Genomic DNA, 22,409 nt, shown 5'->3' on the forward strand with positions numbered 1-22,409 from the left:
TATTTTCTCCAGTAGGATGGGGATAAGGGGTTGTCTCTACAAGTCACTCTCTGTCTTGTATCATTGCTCCTGGCTACTGTCCCTATATGATAGCTTATCAACAGGGGTAGATTGTGCATTTTAAAAACCAATCAACAAACATGGCCACCTTGCCTTCAAGCCACTGCTATTGGCATAGTGCCCTTTCACATCTTAGCTCTGCTGTGGACACATTTGAAAATGTCACTGGTATCCTTATTGTCATATGTTCCTTTTGCTCTTTGGGGTCTACCTTCCTCATCCAGTTGGAAATATCTTATTTCTTTGTATAGTACCAGGTGCTATTTTCTTAGCACGGCTTTCCTGGGAGACGAAGGAAGAGAATCAGGCCAATTTCATATATGTGGTTTAAGAATAAAAGGAGCTGGGGTTGGGGCTGGGGGAATGGCTTTTCATGAAAGTGTGAGACTGTTAGTTCAAACCCCCGAATTCCCATATAAATGAAGAGCCCAGTGGTGCTTGTCTGTAATCCCAACATAGGGAGGTTCAGACAGAAGGAAATATGTGGCTTATTGGTGGCCTGGTAGGACCCAGCTAGGCATGCCCAATCAGGGATCTTCAGCTTCAGTGAGAGACCCTCTCTCAAAGAAAGTAGAGGGAGACAGAGGAAGATGCCCAGTATGGACCTCTGTTCTCTCATTTACATTTGTATGTGTCCACATTTATGTGCACATTAAAAGCACTCACACATGAACATATATATGTATACATACCCATACACCCACACATACACACACACACCAAACACACACACACACAGCATCAAGTGCAGAGCTCATTGCATAGCCCTTTATATTGCAGCTATTAGAACTATTAGTTTCTTAGGCAACATTTCTTTCCCTGTGTGGAAATGTGTTGTTTGTCATAGCGGGTATCAGTTCCTTCACAAGCCCACAGGAGCTAAGGACATGGGACACTTCTCTTCATCTATATGTTTCTTCACGGAGTGGGAACTCAGGGTCTTATGCATGATCCCATGACTCCAGAAACACAGAGACGCTTGTGTCTTGTAATTAATTAAAAAGGAACTTACAATTCTACACCGGTGGCTCTGCCCTTTTTTTGGCAATGATACTGCATTTCAAGCCATTTCTCTTCATGAAACTGACCTAGAATGCCCAAGGGAGAGCCATGGGTATTCCCCAAGACATTTCCCCAGTGGAGAGAACCATTGTGCTGGAGCCAGGTGGGGGAAGGGGTGGGGAGCTCAGCTTGGCACTGATTGCCTTCTTGGGTCAAGCTTACCCCACAGAGCCAGCGGCTTGGGTTCAGCTGTGGGCCAGACACTGCAGGTGGAACAAAGGCACCATTGATGCTGCTACTCACAGAGCAGGCCCCTGGGCGAGCATCAGAGGGCTTGCAGGCAGCTTTAGTCCATGGCAGGCTCATCTCTACCACTGCCCTCAGGGCCCAGGGTTGCAACAGTCATACAAGAAGAGGGGGAAGGGATTTGTTAAGCCAGGTGGAGATTTGCTCAAGAATGCTGCCCCAGCGTTATGAAGCAGAGATGTATTGTAACCTGTAGCGTGCATTTCATTCTCACGATAGACTTGCAATTGGTTACTCAACAATGATAAACCAAAGGGGCTGTGGACCGGCCTTTTAACTAACTTTACATCTTATGTCGGTAATAATCCTGCTCCCCTTCCCCATACTACATTTGCAATTTTATTGGGGGAGAAATATTTGTCTTATTGTGTTGTGTGTCAGGTACCATGCTGCCATGCTATGGGCTCTTTTGTATCTTATGACAATCCTCTAGGGTAGATATATTATTCCTGTTTTATAAACCAAGGGCAGAGACTCAGGTAGTTGAACTTGCTTTTTACCATATTCCTTCTAAATAACCAACTCAAGCGTTTAAAATGATCCACTAAAGCTCAGTCTAAACTATTTCCCTACTGTTTCAAAATATAAGGTAACCTCACTGTTCCCTCAAAAATAGGCGGCATAGGGCCAACACGATGGCTTAGGAGGTGACGTGCTTGCTTCTCAAGCCTGAGGACTTGAGTTTGAGCCCCAGATCCCAAATATAGGGGGAGGGAGGGAACAGATGTCACAAAGTTGTCTTCTGGCACAGTGACACATCTGCACATCCACATTCTATATAATAATAATAATTAATAAAATGATAATAATAAAAAATTGGAAAAATTAACATATATCAGATCATAACTAGTGATGCTTCTAAGTGGCATGAGGATGAAAACAGTTGAACTTTCATGATGTAATTTGAGGCAAAGACAAATAAATGTGTTACTCTTAGAACATTCTACACTGCTTCTCATTGCTTTGGTGCCAGAAATTAAGCCTGAGCCTTGCAGCAAGCACTCACCCGGTGAACTATGCTCCTCCTTTTGGGAAAGTAACTAAATAACTAACCATAGGATTTCTGAGATATGACATACAGGCTTTTTCCACTGCCTCCAAGTTCTCTTGAAGTCTGAACCTTTCAGAGGGCATCAGTATGGGCAACTAGTCAAAGTAGCACACACATGCCTGAGTGGCACCTTCGTCTCCATGTCTTCCTCTAAACTTAAGCAGGCTTCTTCCTCAAGAAGGCATGTTGAGGTCTTCCCTTTGACCTGGATGCTTATCTGGAGAGAACCCAGCTTGAGGATTTCCTGCAGCTGTTTGAATGATCCTTGAAGGGGCCAATCATAGAGATTTCAAAGGAATCGGAGGACCCAGAGAAGAAACGAAAAGCTCACCTTTGCCCTGAGCTTTGTGTGTCTGTCAACCAGGGAACCTGTGGGCTGGCTCACTGGTGTCTCCAGGTGTGTTCAAGAGTGTCCAATTTCAAAGAACTCTGGGAACTCTTACTCTAAGTCCCAAACAAAAGACTGGGGCTTTGATTTGAAACAGATAGACAATTCAAATAGCTCTGCAGGGTCCTAGCTACCCCACGAGATAAGATCCAGTGACACAAGGGACATCATTTCCAGCCACAATGAGCAGGGGTTCTACATGGCAAAGGGCAGGGAGTCCCAGATGGCAGGGAGACCCAAAATGAAGTCACTGGAAAGAAGAGGCACAGAGGGCACACACACGAAAAAGAACAGTGATAATTTCCTTTTGGCAATCTACCAGACTATCATATCCACGGTTTGTCACAGGTCTTTGCTGACATTGCTGTCATCCATTCTTCCCGTTTTCCAGGAAGATGTGTGTAGAACCATAATAGGAATCCAGACAGACTGATGCATGGGAACCAGCTCTCAGAACCACAAGCATGAGAGGGCAAAGGCGGTATCAGCTACAAATGTTTCTTTAGAAAACAACCCAACAAGATGATTTGGGAAAGCCATTTTAGAAGAACACGAATATTGGTAAGTGAGAGATAGATAGTGAGTTTAGAAAACAAGAATCTAAATACACAATGGAAAGGAAGCAAGGAAGACGTTCTACCTGGTCAGTTACTGTAGCCATGTGAGAATGCATGGGGATGGTCCTGGAATACATTGATCTGCACCAGCCCCTGTTGAGTGCACACTGGATCTGTGTGCTTCATAGAGCATGAGTAATCCCACCTCAGTCTTAAAATGGAAGTCGGTGAAGATGCTTCTGTCAGCATCCCACCGAAAGGGCTGGAAAAAACTAAGGCCGTGAAAGAAGTTAAAGGAACTTCTCTTTGTGGTGAGCTAATGAGTGGGGTGGCAGGCACTGCCAGCCCCTGCAGAAGGAAAACATGCTGGCATTGAGGTAGAAGACATAGGCACAGTTTTTAAACCTTGTAATTTATTCTCTAAATGTTTGCAAGTATGAATGATTAAGACATCCCATGGATAGACAGAATTAATATTGTGAAAACGAACATCTCATCAAAAGCAATTTATAGGTTCAATGTAAATTACCCCAATAACAAAAATAGGAAAGAAATTCATATGGAAGATACTCTCCCACTCTGGAGTTTGTGGCCCCTGGATGGGCTGATTCCTTGCTCTACAGAAGCTCTTTAGTTTTATGAGGTCCCATTTGTCAGTTTGACCTTAGTCCCTGAGCAAATGCAGTTCTATTCAGAAAGTCTTTTCCTGCACATGAATGTTGGAGGTACTGACTGTCCATGCCCCCTCGGAAGTCCCCCAAAATTTGCCTGAGATATTTCCATATCAGATTCCAAGCTATAGATAGTATAGAGGTATAGCAATAAAAATAATGTGAGTCTGGCACAAAACAGCCATGGAGATCAATGGGATAAATTGAGAGTGCACTAAGTTAGAGCATCTGATATTTGACAAGGATGCCAAAATGTACACAGGGGAAAAGACAGCACCTTCAACAAATGGTGACAGGAAGGTTGGGTGTTCACATGAAAAGGAATAAAATTAGACCCATATCTATCACCTTTCACAAAAGTCGGCGAGAGTTGAGCAAAGACCTCAACTCTCCATGAAATGGGAAAGCTGAAACTCCTAGAGAAAATCATAGACAGAACTAGAAAACAGGCTAAAAAAATATTCAGAGCAAGGGAACCCTGAGTCAAAAAGGCACATACTGCATGTTCTCTCTAATTTGTGAATCCTCGCTCTGAGATGTTGAATGTGAGTTTATAACCTGAAGTAACCACAGAATCCAGGAAAGTAGAAAGGGGTCATGGGAGATGAGGGGAGAAGGAACTCTAGAGAGGGGGCTCAGAAGACATAGGCTCTAGGAAGGGCAGAAGGGCAACTGGGAGGGAACTTAACTGGGGAAGAGGGTGGTTAACAGAGAAGAGGGAGGAAGGAGGGATGGGCTTCCCAACTAGAACTCAAACATTCAGAGAATGTGCTTGGCTCTAATTGCACCACAAGGTTTATTGTTTGATCAGGCACAGAAAGTATGTCCCCAAGTCAGAGTCTCCAAGCATTTCAAAAAGTTCTGGCTACTGGGAGCATGAAATGAAATTAGCCATGCTGGGTGCTTAGTACAGTGCCCTGGGACACTGACAAAAACTTGGCAGATACCACCTCTACTATTACCACATGCCAGGGACTGTCCTTCCAACCCACATACAAGACAAACACAGAGCTTAGCCACAACCACCTACTGTCTGGAAAAAGACAAGAAACAAACAAACAAAAAAAACCAAACCAAACAAAAAAACCCTCAGTCCTAAGAGGCCAGATAACTCTCCTGTTGCCACACAAAGGGCATAGCTGCTTTTGGGGACTCTCTCCTGCCTCTGCCCAATCTAGTCTTTGTAACAGAAGCAGAGAATGAGGGTATGTATCAGCCTGCAGAGGCAGCATGACCCGGTGTGGACTTTCCTAACCAACCCTGTCCGTAACTAGCCAGGTAAGTCTAAACATCTTCATCCAGGGATTTCAAAGCCTCTGAGGTATGCCCTACATCATTTCCTAAAGCATCCCCCATTTCTAGTCTACACAAGAGGCAACCAGCTCTCCCAAGGCTTTTGCCATTATTATTTATTATTATTACTTTTTTTTTTTTTGAGACATGATCTATGTAGCCTAGACTGGCTTCAAACACACACCCCTTTTGACTCATCTCCTGAGTGTGGGATTGGAAATGTGAATCATCACTGTGAGGGATACTGCATGCCTCACCTAATCCCCTCTATCTTAGAGCCCAGTTCAAGTCCAGCCTTTATCAGGAAGCACACACATCTGCTTCTGCTCCTTTAACCTCCATCTCACAACTAGTTAATACCTATTTTATCTGGCAGTACCTAAAAAAGTTGAATGTAGATGTGCAGAGTACAGGGGTTTATGAGTTCCTGTAAATGAACAGTCTAGTAGCTTAGGGGCAAATGCTGATCCTCACATATACCACAGGGGCCGGCTTGGTCAAGTAGCAACTCTTTTTGGCTAAGAGTGACCATGTAGCAGTTTCCCTTTGAAAGAAAGGCAAGCTATTCTTATTCAAAGAAGAATGAATGCTGGAGATGTGCTCAGTGGTAGTTTGTCTGGCATGTGCAAGGCAGGGGTCTAATCTCTCAAACTACAAAACAACTCAACCGCACCAATAGCAAAAGACCAAAACCAGAGTCAGGCCAGCCAATGAACAAACAAGCATAGGTGGTTGTTTGTTCCAGGAAAGTAGAAAGGGGTCATGGGAGATGAGGGGAGAAGGAACTCTAGAGAGGGGGCTCACCTTCCTGAGTCCAGTTCCTTGCACTGGACTCTAGCTTCTCTGTGCTGGTCAGGTTGCAGGCTGTAACCCTATTGAGAACCGTGGAACAGCCACAGAACTCTTTTATGCTGACCTCTAGTGAAGGATGCCCAGCCTTGGAGTGGGGCTACAGGGAAAGCTCACTGCTCTGACCCAGCATTTCATCCAAAATAATGTCTACCATTCATGCATGCCCTGTTAACCCACTGGGGATGGGGGAACCCACTGGAGAGAGCTCATCAGAGGCTTTCCCTCAGATCTCTTCAAAGAAGTCCTGTCATTTGCCAATGTGATCTTTCTTAATGTTGTGCAGATGGCAGGCTAATCCATATTCAGATGATCTAATTGCATTGAACTTTCATGAAACATTTTGTGGAGTTGCGATGTCTTAATTGTGGGGCAAGTGCTAAATGTCTTCAAGAGTACTGAGCCAAGCACTCCCATTAAACCCAGCATTCCCACCAAGCCAAGCATCCCCCACTCCCGCCCTGAACCAAGCATTCTCATTTAAGCCAAGCACTCCCACTGAAGTGGAGAGTTTCCAATGGAAACATTCGGGGAGGGGAGGGGGACTGGGAGGTGGGAGTGAATAGACTCAGCAAGTCCAGTTCTTAGGGCCCAGTGTTGATAAAGATCCAGTTTTGTTTCAACTTACTGGCAGAGAATTTCCACACAGGGCTTGTGGAGGGTCTCCTGTGCCTTGCAAGCATCACAAGTCTATTTCCCATAAAGAGAATGAGAACAGCACAGGGTAGTGGAGAGAGAAGGACCGTCAGAGGAGGGCTTAGGGAACCTGACTGGTAGAAAATACTATGCAAATAGTATTTTCTTGTGATTCCCCTGTTCTGCTGCTCTCTTAGTCCAGAAAGCTTTACAAACCTTCAACACACAGGTACCTACGGGAAGGACGTTGAATCATATGGGTGCACGGCTGAGGGGGACCTGATCTGCAGCTTCTGGAGTTGGGAAGAAGGCACATATAAGCTGGTGAGGTTGGTGTGAAGAGCATGGGCTCTTTACTTCCATGGTTTCTTGAAGTGTTGCTAACGCTGCGTCTTCAGCAGGCATACGCTGTGGAGTTGTCTTCTGAGTTTGCATTTGGGACAGCCTGGACTTCAGTGGAAGTCAGACAGTAGCCATCTGAGATCTGGGCTTGGCTCATTTCTGACTCCCAGGTGGACACCACACACCAAACTACTCCATCTACAAGCTATGCAAAGAGGACATTTAGATGCTAATGCTAGGTCACAAATACAGTGCCACACGTCCAAGATTCATGGTAGGAGAGATACAAATCACCCTGGCCCTATTCCTTGGCAGGCCTAGGGGATCCGACAATGCTGTTTGTTTGTCTGAACTAGGATTAGGTCCTATTTCAAACAGTAATGTGTGCTCTTGTCACCATCAGACTTTCAGGCCCTCACCCTGCCCTCACCAAAAACATATTGACATTGGCCCCTGTTAACAACATTCCCCTCGCTTTCACCTTCACAGTCTCTATGCCTCGCAGGAACACAGGCTGTAAAAGAACTGGGCTTCTTGATTCCACCTTGGGGTCCCTGGTGATGCTAAAAATTGGCAGGAACGATCCAGGTTCTCCACCAGAAGCCCATTTCCTGGAGAATGGTCATATTTCCTTGGCAAACGAGGACAGGAGAGAAACTCTGTGAACCATTTCCAACAATGCAAGGAGAAGCCACAGAAAGCAGAGCCCTACCAGGAAAGGGAAACAAAAACCTCCTTGAAAGGCACACTGTGGGCCAGGGTTCTGGCTCAGTGGATGATGCTGTGGACCAGAGACCTTGCTCAGTGGATGATAAATTGGTATCATTCAGTCTGAAGTGCCTTTGAGTCAATGCTATCTCTGTAGAAGAAAGACACTTCCCTGCAAAGGCTCTCCATTCTCAGCTGTGGTCTGGCCTTGTCCTCCAGTCACTGACCCAGGGTTTGGTGATTTACCCACTGGCTTCTTTGTACAGGGAGGAAGAGAGCACAGAGATTACAAATGAAAGGTCCTGTGTCAAGAACTCAGTGGTGGACAGTGTGGCAGGAGAGAGGGAGAAGGGCAGCCCATTCAGACTGGGCCCTGGCATACAATGGAAGAGAACTCCTTTTGACTGACCCACCATGGGCATTTGTGTATTGTGTCAAGACTAGGCAAACCCAGAGACAGAAAGCCCATTAGTGTTGTGAGGAGAGGGGAGAGCCTACTAAGGGAGGGCAAGGTTTCTTGCTAGAGGAAAAACATGGTTCAGCAACCAGGTAGCTAAAGCCTGCTTCCTAACAAGCTGTGTAATGGGAAATGGTCAAAATGATGAATTTTATGTGTATTATCTATAATAGTGAGAATAATAATAAGATAAGGAGGATTTCTCTGAACAAGCAGCTAACACAAGTACTCAGAGCATCCTCCTGTCTCCTTTGCAGGGCTGGTTGCAGGTGTATGAACTGAACTGTATCCTCCCACTGTCAAATACCCGTCAGGATCTGCTGGCTGGGCCAGTAGACTCTTTTGAAATGAACCTTAATCTAAAAGAATAACATTTTACTTTGCAACTCTATGTGTTTCTTGTTGCAATTTACCCCTTCTCTTCAATCTAGACGGTCATCCAAGCAATCATGTATGTCTGTGTGTTCCTATGTACATGCATGTGCACACACAATCACACATACACACATGCATATACACATGTGCATGCCTACACACACATATGGACATGCACATGTATCTATGTTTACTTCGAGTGGCAGTGGAGCCTGGTGAATTCTGCTTTGAAATCCTCTCAGGCCACAACTTCTATTTTTAGCTGGGAGAGAAAGCTGATCGAAACACACACTCTTCTGGGGAAGTCATGAGTTCTGTAGTGTTTTAGTTAAGGGAAATCTCTGAGAGACAGAACTGTATTGGAAAAAAAAGTCTGGAATAAAGTATGCCACAAAATTCATGATGAGTGTCAACTGAGCAGGGCCTTACACATAAATCTTGTGTGCTGTGTTTAAGGAAAATAAAAGTTAAACTTAAAAATCACAAAGTGGATAATATTGAAGAAATGTTTCCAGCAACAACATAAGTAGTTCTATTCCCTAGCAGTAGTCAAAAAAAAAATTAAATTGGCCATCTAAAACCAGAATTAAATGCCCCAGAGGAAAAGCATTTGTATACAATTTTAATATAATCTAGGCATGCAAGTTTAAACAGTTGTAAGAACATTTTGGGGGTGGTAGTGGATAGAGTTGCAGGCACTTTGGATTGGCCGTGGCCTTGCTATACACTGAAGATGACACCCATTCCATGCATGCATGGTTTGCAGGTGCTTTCAGACACACACACTGGGGATAGAGCTTAGACCTTCATGCACAGCCTACAACTCCAGCCCCCACAAAGCCATTTTAAAAATGGACAAGTGATGAGAAAGACTCCTATTAAACTCATAGATAGGCTATTAAGTCTTTCTTACAAAATCAGTGGTCAGCTGATACAAAATCTGAAAAACTGTGGGCACTTTTCTCTACATGAGATAGTAGAGAAATTGGCATGTTAGTATTTTAGGTCATGTTTTTACCAGGAAGAAATGCCAAATTCACAAGAAATGTCAATTTATGGCCTGTTAAATTGAGTTTATAGAGTGGGCATTGTTTATCTTTTACATCTGTTAAAGAATTCCAGTTTTGTATGACAAAAAAAAATTTAAACTTTGATGCCTAGTACTCTAGCTACTAGGTCCAATCCAGAGTTAGTGGAATTTAATAACACCCTAGAGAACCAACACCAATGGCTCTCTTGTTTTCATCCATTTTAGGATAAGTATTGAAAATATCTGTGCTCTAGAACTTGTGGGAGCAGTCGAGCAATGTCTGGTTTGACTTAAGGCCAGCCCGTGAGAGGGAACCTTTGTCTAACACTGCTTGGGAAACCAAGAACCAGAGACTCGGATGCCCAGAGGCCTAGGGTAAAACCAAACATTACTGGTCTTGCAGCTTTAAAGAAAGAAGGACACTATAATCTAGCAAGGCACATGCCAAATATGCGTGTACCTGTGGCTTTTTCTACACTTGATCTTAGCCAAAAGGCCGAGAAGCGATCCTGTGGCTTTTTCTAACATACATCTACAGTTGCTGAATTTATACATTTAATGGGGGTTATTCTACAGATATTAATTGTGGCTGACAGTATTTTATGAACTGACTGTAAAACTACAATAAATGATTGAAGGATGTTTTATTGATATCGATAAATTGAATGTTGCTTTGTAATTTTGTATTGCCTTTGGATTTAATATAAATGATACTGAGTTGCTAGAAGATTTAGCAAATTTATTTAATTTGGCTAGACATAGCTGGGAAATTAGTAAATTGTGGTTCAAAAATCTTTAAAAAATGATGAATCAGCTATTGGTGTGGATAGGGATATTAAATAGGTAATGATTTGATACTAGAAAACTTTGTATTTGAAGTGATTTGACAATATAGATCTATGTTTTTAGTAGTTAATCTTATTAAATCCAATGACACTAATTATTTGTTAAAATTTAGCATCAAAATTGTACTGCCAATATAAAATATACTTTGGATACTGGAGATTTATGAAAAAAAAAAAAAGCAGGATACTTCATTATAAAACAGTAAAGTAATTCAAAGACAAATTCTTGCCATTGGGGATAGAATTGCCCTAGGAAGTAGTTAGCATGGGTCAGTCATCAATCACCTTTCAATATATAGCTAAATCAGTTATCATATAATGTGTATATATATATATATATATGTTTGTGTGTGTGTGTTTATTATACATGTTAGCATATGTGTAATATAAAGCATATTACATATATATTAGTGTGTGTATATATTAGTGTATGTGTGTAACTTATTAAGGAATAATTGGTAAGTCAAACTTATATTTGTTCAGTTTTAGAAAAATGAATGGAGGGTAGGGCCATTGGAGGTTGGACATAAAAATATCAGGCCTGCTGTTGAGAAGATTGATGACTGACTTATGATAACTACTCAATTATTGGAGCACACGTCTATCCTCAGTGGCAAGAAGTTGCATTTGGGTTTCTGTGCTATTGTCCAAGTTCTAGGAGTAAGTTCGCAATTTACATAAAAGTGAGGCCAACAGTGTTGGCTACACTCAGCTGGCCTGACCTATTACAAATTACATGTCAGAAGACTTGACCATTGGCAGTCACCACAGAGTGTTCATAGTTAAGATAAAGTGATAAAGATAAAATAAATATAAACCATAGTTTATCTTAATATGTATATATATTTATCATACTAGTGGTGCTCTGTAAATGTGAATGGGTTGTAGTAAAAAGTATTAGGTATTTGACATTGTTTAATAAAAAGGAATAGATTTATGATTTTCAGGTAGCTTCAGGGAAATCTTGAAGTTTCAGTGATGGAGGTGTAACTATGAAGCTGGAAATGAACCTCGGTGAACTGCTCTAAAAGAGACCTGAGCTATGACCTAATGTTGACCTTCTTAGAATTCAGGTCCCTTTCATCCATGCCAATGGCATTTGAGACCTGCAGAGAAATGCTGTACGGTGTGACCCAGTTTGGTAGGACAAAAGTTTCTCATTCTGAATCTCTGAGCATCTTCAGTTATACATTTATCTCCTGCTTCTCCTAGCGTGTACCTCCTTGCCTCTATTAAAATGGCTTCATGAATATATATAAAAGCTCATTGGAGTGTTTTGAGTTCTTTCTATTAGATGTTTAAGATGACCCAATGTCTAGTTCCTATAAGTATTCTTGATTACTTCCTTCGCCAAGGAGAGGGAATACAGCAGTGTAAGGCTTGCCATCCATGTTTACATCTATACAGTAAGGATGGCCATGGCTGTCCCCAGATTTCAGCAAGGCCACGTATGATCGTCAATCTTGTCACATCAACTAAATTGAGAATCAGCATGGAAATGCACCCCTGAGTTTGTCCACGTAGGTGTTTCCTAGGATTAACTGAGGAGGGAAGACTCTCTCTGAAAGAAGAAGCTGTTACCCCATTGGCTGGCATCTTGGACTAACCAAAAATAACCCAGGGAGCTGAGTGCCAACCTTCATCTCTTTCTATCACTTGGCTGCTGATGCAGCATAATCATTGACCCCTGAATCCCGGGATCACACCGTCACTGCTATGGTGGGCTATAATCCCTCACACTGTAACCCACTATAAACCCTTTCTCCTTCAAGTTGCTTTTTGTCAGGTATTTTTGTCACAGCAATGTGACCTAATGCCACCTGCTTTTGTAGTTTCACACAGATGCTTTCATATAGGTGGCTGGCAACGAGTGGAGCTCACTGTCTACCCATGACATAGAACAGAGCTTGGTGTCTACCCCAGCTGCCGAGTACTGTCATGGGAGTCCCAGGAAGAAAATGTCTATGAGTTTCCTGCTTTTTAGTGTTTTCTTCTAGTAGTCTCTTCAGAATCTTAGGGTATGATCTTGAGGGCCATTTTTTTTCTATAAATCTTTCTTACTGACTCAGTGCAATTGAATACAGCCTGGTTTGGAATGGTCAGAATAGATGTTCTGACAGAACAGACAAACACCGACACTTCAGAGCAGAGAAAAAGGACCTAGGAGCTGAATTCAGAATCTTGATGACAGAGGAAATAATTTTTTATAATGTTTTATAATGACAGAGGAAATAATACATTTTCCATTAGTCATCAAGTTCAGCTCCAAGAAAACTTAGAAGACATTGAGCCCCAATTCTTTAGTTCACACACACACACACACACACACACACACACACACACACACACACACACATGCACACACACACACACACACAAGCTTAGGGCCCAGAGAAGGTAAGCTTTCTGCCTCACATCACTGGCTAGTAAATGACCCAGAAAGGCTAGAACCAGTGGCACCCCGACCCCTAGGAGCCTGTGAGAACTGCAGGGATTCTATTCATCCTATCACGCGCTTGCCGAGCAATCACTGCCCATTAACTACTATGTGAGGTGCGGAGGCAGTCACATGTAATGCAAGGAACAAGGAGCTCAGCTTAGTGGACAAACTTCCAGAAAATGTCTGCCTAGAAGGCAGGGACCTATCTTCTCTTTTTGGATATGTCCTCTACACAGAGATGCCTCCCACAAGTGTCAACTGAATGGGAACTTTCCACACCCTGTTCATAACACAGAGGTTGTTGAGTGACAAGGGTTAGCTGACACATAAGAGCTTGGCTTCTTAACCTTCTGTACTCCTGGGCCTGACCTCTGGGATCAGAAATCCTTCCTCTCCAGTCTCCCTATATTCTCACCATCTGCCCTTGCTCTGAGGAGGCAAAGCCTTCGATGGTTTTGATGCAGACAGTGTGGCTAGCTGGATTCACTGGTATGCTGTCCCTCTGTGTCTGGCCCAGCTGCTGAGTGATGCCCTGGTCTCCTCTCTACAGGACATCACATCTCCCAACTGCCTGAGTAGCTGTGTTGAAAGATCTCCTTGAGCTTATCTTGGGCTGAAAGTTATCTTATCCCTTCTTGGGTGGGGCCAGTACTCAGCTTCACTTTTGCACTGTGCCTGAGACTTGGAACCAAGACAAGAGGAGGAAAAAAGAAATCAGGAAAAGCTACTTGATTTTGTTGTTGTTGCTGAAAGGGATTTTAGCTAAGAGCTGGTGAGAGAAAGGGAAATAAGGGTTTCAAGGTCTCTGGCCGCGGGTCACAGCAGGGAGGAGTGTCTACAGGAGGATGGGCTGCAAAGAAGGGCCTCTTTATAGGTAAAGAACCTTTTTGTTCAAACCATAGTGATGACAACAATAATGGACAGAATTATTCAGCTCCTAACATGTGCCAGGCACACTGTAACCTCTGACATAGGAAGCATTATTAGTTAATCTAATTTTTAACATCCTTGTGACCTAGATACTGTGTTGGTTAAGTTTCATGTCAACTTGACACAAGATGGAGGTGTTTGGGAAGAGGAAACAGCAACTGAGAAAATGCTTCTGTAAGATTTGCCTATAGGCATCTTCTTGATTAATGTAAGAGGACCAGCCCACTGTGAGCAGAGCCAAACCTGAGCAGGTGCTCTGAGTTGTATAAGAAAGAAGGCTGAACAAGCCACAAGAAGCAAGCCAGTGAACAACATCCCTCCACGATCCCCACTTCAGTTCCTGAACTCAAGTTTCTGTCTTGAGTTCCAGCCCTAATCTCCATCAGGGATGGAGTGTGGCCTGAGAGTTGTAAGCTAAGTGACCGCTTTCCTTCCCAAGTTGCTTTTGCTCATGGTGTTTTATCATAGCAACAGAAACCCTACTATGATGAACACTTTTCAATTAAGACAGCCAGAAGAAGACCCCAGAGGATATACACCTTCAACTCAGAGAATGGCAGCTATATAAGAAATGCCGTGCTAGGGTTGCTCATGTTTAGAGGAGAGGGTAAATAGAAAGCACACAAGCTGAATTTGGTTAGGCTCTGAGTCCTGTGCTGTTCTTAACTTGCGTTATAGCAAGTGGTTCTAAAATTTCCCAATACTGCAACCCTTTAATGCCATTCCCCATATTGTGGTGACTCCCAACCACAAAATTATTTTACTGATACTCTGTAGCTGTAATTTTGCCATTGTTATAAATCATAATAAAACTATCTGATATTTAAGGTATCTGATATACAGCCCTCAAATGGGTTATGACCCACAGGTTCATCACCACCGCTTTATAGCCTTGTCAAATGCAGTCACTGGAGAAGGCAGGGTGGGTCTGGAGGATCCCCAAAGCCCATTTCCAGACAATTGTCATGACTTGATCCATTGGAAACTCTCTGGAAAAGTCCCATTCACAAGCATGTCTTCATACGATCAGTCACATAATTTCACAATGGCAAAGTCCTATGACACTGGTTTAAGAAAAGAAGGTTATATTTGTCAAGGGTAGCAATCCCAGTTGGGTAAAACACCAGCAGGGTCATGCAGCTCAAAGGGGCATCTAAGTAAAAACATGTCCATTGACCTCAGAACCCTCTGATATAGGGAGAGAGGGACTTTGCATGAAAGGAGCTGTGTGTATACCCAGGAAAGCAAGCCTCTATTCTTCTTTCTGCCACACTAAGAAGCCCTACGACAGTAGAACATGAAACAAAGGCACAAGCATCAGCTTCTGGAGCAACATATTCATGGAGGCCTTGGCAAACAGTAGCAGAATCCCCCAATCTTAGGACCCCCTTTGGCTAATTACCCAGGGAGCGTGCTCACAGTGCACTGACTTCTGTGGTTGCATCATTAGAGAATGAAGCCTGTATACACTTAGTCCAGGAAATTGTCAGAACAAATGACAATGACACCATGCAGCAATGTCACAAGGGAGGCAAGCTGATATCCAGAACAGCCACATTACATCATTTAAACTATTTAAGTTTAACAAAAGAAAAAAGAAAAGAGAAAAGACAAGACAAAGCAATGCTAGGCTAGCTACTCTGAGAAAATGACACAAGTTCCTAAAATCAAGAATGAATCCAAGGATGCCATTACTAATGTCACAAAAATGCAAAGAACAACATGGGAATAGTAATATGAACAATGATGTGCCAACAACCTGAAAAAATCTAAACAGAAAGGACAAACTTCAAGGAAGACACAGACTTTCCAAAGTGACTAGGAAGAAAAAAAATTAAATAGATCCATAACAAGAAAAGAAGTTGAACTAGTAATTTAAGAACTTTTCGAATGGATTTCATGGTGAATTATATCAACATCTGCATGAATGAACAGAATTCCCTCACAGGCTTCCAAAGAAATACTTCCCAATTCATTTGAAAAGCTTGGTATTAAGCTCATTTCAGAACTATGCAGAGATATTGCAAGACAGCTAGAGACTAATGCCCTTTATAAAAACAGAAAGCAAAACCCTCAATAAATGCTAGTAAACAAAACAGAGGGGCAGATGAGATGGCTCAGCAGTGAAGGTGTGTGATTCCCCAGGCCCCACATGGTAGAGGGAGAAGACCTATTCCTTCACATTGTCCTCTGACACCCATATGTCCACCTCTCCAAAAGTATAATTAAAAGACCTTAAATATTTAAGAAGAATGCAGGAAAATGGAATCTAGTAACGCACATAAGGGACTTATTATATATTGTATCCAAGTAGAAAAGTATTCTGTGAATGACAGTTTGATCAATCAATGACATACCATGCACTAATAACAGAAGAACTAACCAAATCCCACTATCGCCTCAATGGACACAAGAAGTTATCTGGTAAAGGCCATTATGTTCACATAATGAAAACCATACATGAAAAGAGGAATAAAGAGGCAACATTTTGCCATCTGGGTACAGGGAATCCATTAAAAATCAAACCAAAATAAAAGCAAAACAAACCATGCCTAGCATCAAACTCAGTGGTGATAGACTGAAGAGGAGAGGCCCTGACACTTCACCACTTCTTCACTTCTACTCGGCAGTATAGAGTGAGTCCAGTGAAGGACAATGGGTGAGAGATGGAAATAAAAGGCATCCATGAGGAGGAGGAAGAAGCAACCCAGAATTGCAGATATCATCTTAGAGATGGAAACTCTGAGGGAATACACACACACACACACACGTGCACATACAGACACACACACACAGTGCACATATAAACATGTACACATTCAGACATATATGCACATATATACACACATACACACAGAGATATACATAGACATGCATACACATACATAGACACAGAGAGACAGATATAGACATGAGGTACATATGGCTAGACACACTTACTAGAGCTATGGAACAAGGTCAAGTCTATATATCACAAGGTCTACAGGAACCTAGAATTAGTTTATAGAAATGAACTGTTATCTTTATAGAGCAACATGAATACTAAATACTTAAAAATACTTTCTTCTAAAAGGGAAGGTAGACTTGTACAATGAAGTCTAAAAAGCTATGTAGAGAAATTAAATAAATGGGATGATACTGTCATGTTCACAGAACAGAAGATTTAATATTGTTTAGATGTGAATAGTACCCAAACCAACTGAAATATGATAGATTTAATGCATGTATCAAAGTTCCATATGTTTTTTGTCACTATGCATAAGATTAATTTTAAGATACATCTGGAAATGGAAACACACAGAATACAGGGCAAGTATTCAAAAGATCATCCCTGAAGATGTCTCGGCCAAGTGTTATTTATCAACTATGGTTCCTAACAACTCAGTCAAGCACTAGAATATCTGTTGCTGCTCTGACAGTGCTTACTGGTTGACTGTAGGGCTGTCCATGGCATTTGATAAGCCTGGTCCAGCTAGTTTTGGAGCCTCTAAGAGCAGAACCTGAGAACGGCAGCTTGAGTTAGTCTTAGCACTTCACTTCTTAGATTTTAGACGTGCTAGTCCATAGTCACATAAGCCAATCCTATCTATCTATCTATCTATCTATCTATCTATCTATCTATCTATCATCTATCTGTCTATCTATCTATTTTTCTATCTATCTTTCTATCTATCTACGATCTATGTACTGTTTCTGGTATCTGCTTAAACAGTTCTGAACTTAAACCACTACTGACTGGTTCAGAGAACTCACTTCCTGACTTCAAAACTTACCACAAACTTGTAGTAAAGCAGATTCCATGAAACTGACATAGGTAAGAAGTACGTATCAGTGGGGTAGAGTTCCAGAAATGAGCACATGTACTTATTTCAACTGGCTTTAAGTGAGGCCCAGCACAATATAAAGGGTAAAGAATTGCCTTTTTCGGCTGGGCATGGTGGCACATGCCTTTAATCCCAGCACTCAGGAGGCAGAGGCAGGCGGATTTCTGAGTTCGAGGCCAGCCTGGTCTACAAAGTGAGTTCCAGGACAGCCAGGGCTACACAGAGAAACCCTGTCTCGAAAAAACAAACAACAACAACAAAAACCAAGCAAACAAACCAAACTTGCAAACAAAAACTAAAAATTAAAATTCTCAAACAGTGTACAAAGAATTTGAACAGGCATTTCCCAAAGACGGAAAAATATCCAAAAAGTACATGAAAGATAAGTAATACCATTAGTCCTTAGGAAATGCAAATTAAAGCCCAGTCAAGGACCACAGCTACTAGGATGGTGGAGTTCGATAGTAGACAGTTAGGTAGATGATTGACAGATAGATTCATAGATGATACATATAAAAATAGATAAAATTTTTAGAATGGAAACAAGTGTCAGAGAACATCAAATCTCTTTCCTTTGTTTGCTTGTTAGTATAAAATGATTACAACTCCTTTGGGGAAAAAAAGCTTTGCCACTCTGTCAAAATTTAAACACATGATCTTCATATGTCTCAAGAATTACACTTCCAGATATGCAAGTTGAAAACATACATGCCCAAAACCCTTGTATCTGGCATTATTCTGAATGAAGTCAGAAGCAACCCAAATGTCCAACAGAGAGTAAATAAATAAAACATCATGTAACCACAGAGTGGAATATTATCCAGTCATAAAAACTAAGGATCACTGGATGCTATAATGTGGTTAAACCCCAAGCTATTCTGCTAAAGTCAGATAATCCTAACACAAAAGCACAGCTACCATGTAGTGGTAATGAGGGCTGCACAACTCCAACTATACTAAGAAGGAGTTGTGCACTTTTAAAGTACTCAACAAAACAGTTACTTAGAAAGAGGAACCCACCCTGTGCTCACACTAAAACAAACAAACAAACAAATAAACACAACAAGAAAAGAATTAATAACAGTAAAGAGTTCACATGGGTCCCTCTGTGCCTTGAGACTCAGCTCACCAGCCTGGCACGATATAACAGAACCTTAAAAGTTGCTCGTGAGATCAACATGGTTCTTGCCCCAGGGAACACTTCTCCACCCAAGTTGACAGTGATGGGCAGCACAAAGGTTGTGGGTGTCGTGTTTTGGTGAAGGCAGGAGGTACTGCTTTACAAATGGGAAGAACAAAAGTGACAGAAGCCTTTCAGAGAGGAAATAAGTCAGTCACCTGGTCACAGCTTGGCTCCTCTCAGCTCGGCTGTCATATTTTTTGCACACCAAACAACATTTTGAATATTACCAAGCATCTATGACATCAGGTTTTCATGATATTCTAATCATCACTTGTGAAAGTTCTCATATTTTAGAGGAATATTTTTAGCCAGCATTTCACATGGCTGAGCAAGATTTTGCAATCGATATTAAACATTATCTGTTGAGCTGGGACCTCTCCAAAATTAGAATAAGGGTTCTAATCCCACAAAACCACAGAAGACAAGCTTAGATGGAAAGCAGGTCTTTACAAGGGTCAAGTCAAAGCAACAATGTGGGTCTAGCACAGTGCAACCACTGCTTTCCCAAACAGAGGCCATGTGGAGAATTTCGCATGGAGAACACCTTGGGAGAAGCAGGCTCAGGCTGAAGTAGTGCATCCATGAGTCAGTGACCATCCTCAAGTGTTGGTGAGCCCCAGGGAAATACAGAAATCCTTCCTTGCAATGCTTAGAATGAGCCAACCCTACAGATGCCTTGATATTGGAATTCTAGCTTCCAGAGCCGTGTGATATTGTTTTAAGGTCTCAGCTATATAGTTTACGTCACTCGGTTATAGATGACATATACTATTCATTGTTATTTAGAGGGTAAACCTAAAATGCATTTCTTTTCTACATGCCTTGATTCCATCAGAAGTCACACAAAGTGGCAGATTTACACAGTCTAGATTTCTAAATACACTCTTGGATACTCAATGACACTTTTGCCCACATGCATCTATCTCTACCTATGAGTGGCACGTGACCTCATGTTTCACTTTGTATCTGCTCGGGTGTTGCATGCCTTTAAGACTGACGTGGTTGTTGAGATTATGAAATCAGTAGCATAGTCTATATTGATTGGCTATCATATATGATCCCATGTCTATGTTTGAACATGGTACACAAAATTCTTACTTTGTCCCCAAAGTTAAGCTCTATGTGAAATAAGTCCATTTGGAACAATGGAGGAAAAGTCATTGTATAGACCGAGTATAAAATCATACAGATTATGTATGTTTTTAGTCCATGAACAGAATACTCAGCTACACAAAATAATCATTAAAATAGTAAATTATGATAGTCCAGCCTTTCAACTGTAGAAAGCAAATCTTGCTTTCTACATTTTTTTTTTTTTTTTACGGGGGAATGAAGGTGTATTTGTCAGTGCGGGTTAGTTGGAGTATCTTTATCACTTGGCAGGTTTAATGACTTGATTTACACCTTTAAAACCTTTAACCAGTATGGACCCTTCATTATTCTCATACTGCAGAACCTGTGCTGCCAGGGGTGGGCTAGGGTCGAGCAAAGATAGCAGAGCAAAAGCCGGAGGCTATAAACAGAGTCGTGCAAAAACCTCAGAAGTGTTCCAAGTCTCAGCCAAACAACCATCCCAGATCCTTTCCGTTTAGACCTGAATGGCTGATCATGCAGAAGGAGGGACTAGAACCCTCCTGGGCTGCAGGCTCCTGGCTCTCCCTGGGTGCTACCTCCTGCCTCTAACTCTTCTGATGTTCTGGATGTTAGGTTGGTGCCTTGAACACTCATTTTATTTTAGTGACTCTGACTGTGCTACTTACAAGTAACGAATAAACAGTAGGTCACTTCTATTCTGGGGAAAAAGCACAATTTCAAAAAAAAAAAAGCCATCCATATTATCCTTAATGCTGTGACATCCCTGTGGCTCTTATTTTGCTTATTTCTGACAGCTTCTGGGTTTGCTTGCTCATTGGGGACTCTGAGGGCACAGATGGCAACTACCACCCTGCCTTGGAGTTAGTATTAGGAACTCTTAGAGACAGAGTAAGTGCTAGTAGTTGAGAAAGGTGGAAATGCCTTGAGTTTTTAAGGGAAAAAAATAAAGAGTGCTGGGGTTGGGGCTATGGCTCAGCAAGCAAGAGGGTTTGCAGTGCAAGCATGAGGACCTGAGTTCAACTCTTCAGAAGCCATATAAGATGCCAGCTATGGTTGGGGGTGTCTGTAACACCAGTGCTGGGGGTTGGGGTAAAGAAGAACTGTTGGGACTTGCTGGTCACCAGCCTAACTCTAGGTTCAGTGAGAGACCCTGTCTCAGGGGAATAAAGCAGAGACTCGTAGAACAGGACATATTCCGACATCTCACACGCACATGTACACACTAAGTAAATAAACAAAATCAAAATGCCAACTCGGAACTCCAAAATGATAGAGATTGAGCTGGAAGGGGCTCCGTTAAGTTCCGAACTTGGGTTGAAGTCTTAGTTAAGTTAATATGGCTGACCTAAGCAAACATGGCAGCGATCTGTGGTGTGCTATAGCTGACTAAACTCAATAGGCGCTCAGACAGCAAACATGAGACACAAATGTCTAATGACAACAGATCCTTTTTGCTGTGATTCAATGTCTTTAGTGAAGGTCAGACTCCTCTTCAGGTATAGCAATTCACAAAGCTGATAGATTCCCTTTGTATAATATTAAACCATGGGACACTGGCTTCACCAGAAAAATGGCCATCCAGAAAAAGCTGACATGCAGAAAGGAGGACACATCAGCACTTACAATCCGTAGGGATTACAAAGAAGTAACTTTCTCATGCAAAAGCAGCAGGCAGAAAGTCAATAGCCCTGGGCGGAACAGTAAAAGGGAAGTCAGTGGACCACAAAAACCAGCCTGTGACCGGATTATCGGCCACATTAGAAACACAGATTAATACGAACAAATAACGGACCCGTGTGGGAAGCGGTTTTACGGCATGTAACAAAAGTTTTAATCTTTGTTTAAATAAGACTTCAAAAGAATTCCATATACAAAGGAATTGATGAGACAACTTAAAAAAAAAAAAGAAAGAAAGAAAAGAAAAGTCAGCATCAAGAGATACAAGGGTGAGTGGCCAAACTCCGGCCTTGTTCTGAGGTCAAGCCGTATTTCAGATCTCAGCAAGCAGAATGCAATGAACGCTTGGAGATTTTAAAGACTCTTTCATAGTTGCCTTTAACTGGCTGATGAAACAGCAGAGCAGTGTGGCTGAAGGCCAATGTTTATTTTTACCCAGTACCTATTTTATTAATGGGATTGTGGGCCACTGGGCCTCCAGGTACACAGCACTGCACTAAAATGCCCCACTCTGTAATTAAGTGGCGCAGAGGGGATTAGACCAAGCTAAGTGGCTGCTACTTTTCAGCCTGGTGTGGTCCAGGCCAGGCATGCTGAGGCTCTCATGGCAGACCTGGTGAATTCTACCTCAGAAGTCTACAGAATATGGGGTTGGGGGTTTCCCTGCAAAGCAAGAGTTTGAATAAATGG

At 42.1% G+C, this 22,409-nt stretch overlaps 1 protein-coding gene across 1 annotated transcript in view; it reads right to left on the reverse strand.

The window, feature by feature from the left end:
- Positions 1–22,409, reverse strand: part of Ror1 (ROR family WNT receptor 1) — a 349,276-nt gene that overhangs the window by 85,317 nt on the left and 241,550 nt on the right. The gene's annotated exons all lie outside the window — the stretch shown is intronic.

Source organism: Mus caroli, unplaced genomic scaffold, assembly GCF_978045245.1.
Source record: "Mus caroli unplaced genomic scaffold, Mus_caroli_1 scaffold_6, whole genome shotgun sequence".
Lineage (NCBI taxonomy): Eukaryota > Metazoa > Chordata > Mammalia > Rodentia > Muridae > Mus > Mus caroli.